This window comes from Glycine max, chromosome 14 (genome assembly GCF_000004515.6).
Source record: "Glycine max cultivar Williams 82 chromosome 14, Glycine_max_v4.0, whole genome shotgun sequence".
NCBI lineage: Eukaryota > Viridiplantae > Streptophyta > Magnoliopsida > Fabales > Fabaceae > Glycine > Glycine max.
The window spans coordinates 18421402-18427401 of NC_038250.2; positions in this window are offsets into that span (position 1 = coordinate 18421402).

A 6000-nucleotide genomic window follows, 5' to 3' on the forward strand; every position below is an offset into this window, starting at 1 on the left:
GAGTGACTTAGAGACAAATAATATTTGGATCTTAATCTCAAGGGGAGATTAAGTATAGTGCTAGAAGTGGCCTAGAGAGTACTCATTGTAGTCAAAATTGACATAGAGGATACTTGGTTGTAATCAAATATTTGATTAATGAAACCCTTCAAGGTTTGAAGGAAAATTGAACATAGCCCAAGAATTAGAGTGAACCAGTACAAAATCTTTGTGTTTTCATTACTGCATCTATATAACTAGTTATTTTCTTTAAATCACTTCCACATTATCATATTAAGGTTTTGTGAATTAGTTTTCTAAACACAAAGTTATTTTGAACCCATTGGATGAAACCCTCTGCCCATCGATATTTGTCTGAGAAAAGTTTTCACACACACATATTTAAGAGAAGATAAACTTTAAACATAATTTTTTAAAAAAAAATGTTTTTAAAAAATACTTTTTAATAAGTAAATATTACTTATTATAAAAAGAAAAAAATAGTTTAGACAAACATATTAATAAAAAAAACACTTTTGAAAAATAAAATTAAACAAAATACACATTTGTTAATTTTTTAATAAAATTATCTTAAAAATTATATCAATTAGAAAATGCCATTTAAAATTAATTGAGTATTAATTGAGAATAAAAATTAGTTTACATTATCATTCCTTAACCATTGATCTTTTCATTAAATTTAAAATTTCTGCCTTTTTTTAGCTACCAAACAAACACCGGCAGCTGATTATTTTCATATTTGTTTGACGGTGTAGTAAATGCCATTTAAAACCGAAGCTTTGAATTTTGACGGGTTATTATTAATGAAGTCTGAACTCTGAAAGCAACCAACAACGTTGTGAAGGCATCATTACTTTAACTGACAAAATTTGCACACCTTGTTTGTTTGTTTAACCTTTTTCTACTTTTTGTATCAGCGTAACTGGCTTGTATCGAAACAACCTTGGATGTTCTCTAAATTCATTCTTCATTCTGTATTCTTCTCTTTCCAAAGGAGTCATCAAACGCTCGATTGGACTTGCAAATATCTACTATAGATTTGTTTTTTAAAAATATTTTTCTATTTTTATTAGTAGTTATAAAATGTTATTTTTGTTTTCTAAGATTTATATTATAATAATAATAAAGGATATTTTCATTATTTTGTTATTTTTTTAATCAGTTATAACTAATTTTTAGAAAATACATATAAAAATAAAATGATATTGTGAAAAAATTATTTTCTCCAGACTTTAAGTATTTGTTTTGTTTGACATAGAAAAACTAAAAGTGGGTTTGCATCAATTGCATCTTTTTTTATAATACTTCTTGGTTAAGTGTTTCATCCGATCCCATTGTGATTTAAGCCGTAAAATACTGTTTAGTTTAACTAGATTCTCTACTATAAAATTTAGGTAAATTTCTCACTTTAATCTCCTTGTACAAAGTATTTCTCGAAATGGTGTTCTTTTCAAATATTTTTTCTGGGGGTGCTATTTTTGCACGTACCCAGCATGCAAGTCGCAAGTGGGAGTGGCGATTTAGGGTAGAAGTGGACACGTGGCATGCAACACGTCAGTTGGAGTGGCGACTTCGTGCATGATCGACACGTGGCAAGGGCTGGGGGACGCGCCAGACTCATTGGTGCTTTGAGCCTGCTATGGTCACGTCTCGTCAGAGCAGTGCAGCAGCCTAGGAGCAGTGTAGCAGCGTAGCCATGCAGTGTGCAGGTTTGCAGCTAGAAATCGCAAATGCCATTGGCGATTTGCGTTGATTTGAAATCGCAAATCGCATTGACGATTTGTGTCATTCTTCGTTTAAAAGCTGATGGTCATGTCATTCATTCCTTACATGCATTCCTTGCTTTCGAGTTTCCTTGCGTTAACCGAGAGAGTGAAATTGCTTGTGTCGAGAGAGAGCTAGTTGCTTGTTGTGGTTCGTGTTCTTCCATTCTCTTAAAAACTTGTAAGTTATATATTGAATATTTTGTATGTTTTTATTTATGTAGATGTTTATATTCTGATAATGGAATGGTTTTAGGTACTCTAAGCTAATAATTTTGTATAGTTTAGTTTCAATTCTTAATGTTATATGGTAGATTAGATTTAGTTTAAATTTTTTATATGGTAAATTAGGAATAGTTTTACATACTCTAAGTTATTAATTTTATATGGTAGATTAGGAATAGTTTAAATTTTTATATGATAGATTAGGTTTAGTTGAAATTTTTTATATAATAGATTAGGAATAGTTTTAGGTACCATAACTTATTAATTTTAGATTAGCTTTAGTTTAAATTTTGTACATGGTAGATTACATTTAGTTTAAATATTTGATATGATAGATTAGGAATAATTTTATGTACTGTAAATTATTAATTTTAAATTAGGTCAGAATTAAATTTTTTATATAATAGATTAGGAATAATTTTAGGTACCGTAACTTATTAATTTTAGATTAGTTTTAGTTTAAATTTTATATATGGTAGAATACATTTAGTTTAAATATTTGATATGATAGATTAGGAATAATTTTATGTACGGTAAATTATTAATTTTAAATTAGGTCTGAATTAAATTTTTTATATTACGTTAGTTTTAGTTATTATTAGTTTCATATGTTATGTTTAAATTGGAATAGTTTTACGTATTTTAAATTATTGATTTTGTATGTTAAATTATTTTACTCGTAATTATTTGAAGTCATTAATTTTGTATATATATTATTTTAATTTTAGTCAAAAATATAAATATTATGTTATATATTTAAATTTATATTTGTATGTAATTTAATTTATTTGTAGAATATATATATGAATTAGGTTATTTGCAGAATTTATATTTGTATGTAATTTAATTTATTTGTAGAATATATAATTTGTTATTTATGTAAAGTTGTGTTTAGATGTGATTTAATTTATTTGTAGAATATATTTAAATTTCCATGATTGTATATTATATTTTGTTATTGAAATATGTAATTTTTGAAAAATATAATTTGTTATTTATTTTAAGTTGTGTTTCCATGTATTTGAAATTATTTGGAGAGTATATTTAAATTATATTATTCATATAATATATTTAGTTATTGATTTCACTCTATTTGTTTTATATATTTAATTAATTTTTTGTAAATATACTTAATTTGTGTATGTATAATTAATGTATAAATTTTATCGTCAATTAATTGTAATATATTTTATTTTGTAGGATCAATGACATCTTCGTCGTCATGCTCATCAAATATACAAACTAGGTCTGGTCCAATTGATGGTGACGTTTTGTGGATGTAATCCCAGCATGTTTCAGAACATGTTTGGAATGGGGAACCAGACAGAAAATTACACATCATTGGAATGGGGAACCAGACAGAAAATTACACATCAGACGAGCAGTCCCCACGTATCAAGGTGAAGAACAAATACCAGAGGAAATTATTCCTCTGCTTCGGCAACCTGGGTTTTACTGGATAATGAAGATGGGATACCTAAAGATAAATGCGGCATTAATTAGTGCGTTGATTGAAAGATGGAGGCCCGAAACACACACGTTTCACTTGAGATGCGGAGAGGCTACCATTACTCTTCAAGATGTGTCAGTTTTATTAGGTCTTCGTACTGATGGGGCACCATTAATTGGTTCAACAAATCTTGATTGGGCCGATTTATGTGAAGAATTATTAGGAGTCAGACCACAAGAAGGTGAACTTGAAGGCAGTGTGGTAAAATTAAGTTGGCTGGCTCACCATTTTTCTCACATAAATATTCATGACCGTAACGTAGACCAATTACAAAGGTTTACCCGTGCATAGATCATTCGATTCATAGGAGGTGTCCTCTTTGTTAACAAAAGCAGTAGCAGAGTTTCCTTAAGGTACCTACAATTTTTACGTGACTTTGAACAATGCAGCACCACCGATTACAAAGTTAAATCAATCGGAGGTATGTGCATCTTAATCCAAATGTGGGCATGGGAATGATGCACGACTTTGGCTCCAAAGAGGACGCCTCACGTAATAGAAAATAAACCACTCGGACATAGGTTTGTCGTTTAAAAAATTAGATTTCAATTGAAAATAATTAATGATGGAACGTGTTGACAATGATGATTTCATTTTTATTGTAGGTGGCCGCGACGTGGAAATCAGCATATTGGCAATGATGATCTTAGAGTTTTCCGTCGCAAATTGGATATCATGAAATGACATGAGGTAAGAAGATCATAATGTATTGGTTAAATGAAATGTTAATATGTTATGTTTGACTGAAAATTGACAACTGTGTTGTTATATGCAGTTTGTCTGGGAGCCATACACAACAATTGTGATGGCAGCGTTGCCTCCAATTTGTGTGGTTGGAAGTGTAGCCTGGTTCGCGGTTGTGCCATTGATTTGTTTCCATGTTGTTGAGTGGCACCAACCCGATAGAGTTTTACGACAATTTGGATTGCAACAACCTATTCTCGGGTGTCCTTCGTAACCACAGAATCTCCATGGCATAACGCTCAAAGGCAAACAAGATGAAAATTGGTTCCAGCTGTTGGCCTTGATCATCAGTCAATGAAATAATAATCGAGCTGAGTTTAGGGTCGACGTTTATCCTCGACAGGAGGGCCTACTAAGTTTTAACATGGACTACATGGTCTGGTATAGGCGTAAAACAAAGATGTTTGTCGACCCAAACAATGCAAACACAACTACATTGGTATTTATCTGTTTTTCAATGTTTAACTTCAAATTATTTTGTTAAGCATGAACATTAATTTCTTGACGCTAATAATTACAGGGTGAAGTTGTGAAGACTTTACAGTATATGGTGTCACCACAAGGGAGGAACACATGGACAATTGATGATCTTGTGCCTTACGTGGAAAAGTTAACGATTATATCCGAAGAGCAAGAGAGAATCACAGAGCCAGTGTCACATGGTCCAGCATCAGAGCGTGAATTCCCAGCACAAGAGTTTCACATTTTTCAGTCAAGTGTTGAAACTCGGGGCATAGGCAGACGAAGGGAGACTGTTGAAGTGGAAGAATATTCCCAACAAATGATGGAGCGTGGTCATGGAATGTATTACACGCCAGCAACATTTTCCCAATATCCTTCACAAATGTATCAGTATCCTTTTGAAGGTCATCACACTGATACTTCTGCGAGCGAACATTCGTTCGGTGGTGTTATAGAAATACAACCTCATTTTTCATGGCCCACTATGACTCATTCACAACAACACGATGCCCCAATGGCAACACCTAACGCCTCATTTGCTCCGCAATGGAATGTACCTGGAACAATACCTGATATGGGGGACTTATTAGGTGTTGATTTGCGTCAGGAGTTTTCTGCTAAGGCTGAGCAAGTAGAAGCGGGGAGACATCGCGGCAGAAGAAATCCTGATCGTTAAGCGCGAAGATGAGATCGACCATGTGGCACATCCTCACGACATCACGCACACCATAATGAATGATTTTGATGTCTCTATGTAAATTTGTTGTTGTATGTATGACATTAGATTTTGACAGTTAATCTATCGCATCTCATTTATTATGCCTTACTAATGTATACAGTTTATGTGGCGCATCAAACTATAATAATAAAGAAAGTTTAAAAATAAAACTAAAGTAGACAAACGAAAAATAAGTAGTTTTAGTAACTAAAGCCGAACACCAACGTCATATGTGCAGATACTCCACATTGACTAAGTCCATAGTTCATCATTGTAGATAGTTCTCCTTTAGTATCAATTTGAATACCCTTAACTACAACATTGGACTCCCCACTTTCACTCAACCTAGGTTTAGGGTTGATGGTTATGGTTTATGGTTTATGGGTTAGGGTTTAAGGCTTAGGGTTTTGGGTTAGGGGTTAGGTTTAGGGTGTAGGGTTTTATGGTTTATGGTTTAGGGGTTAGGTTTAGGGCTTAGGGTTATGGGTTAGGTTTAGGGCTTAGGGTTATGGGTTAGGTTTAGGGCTTAGGGTTTAGGGTTTAAGGCTTAGGGTTTAGATTAGGGGTTAGGGGTTAGG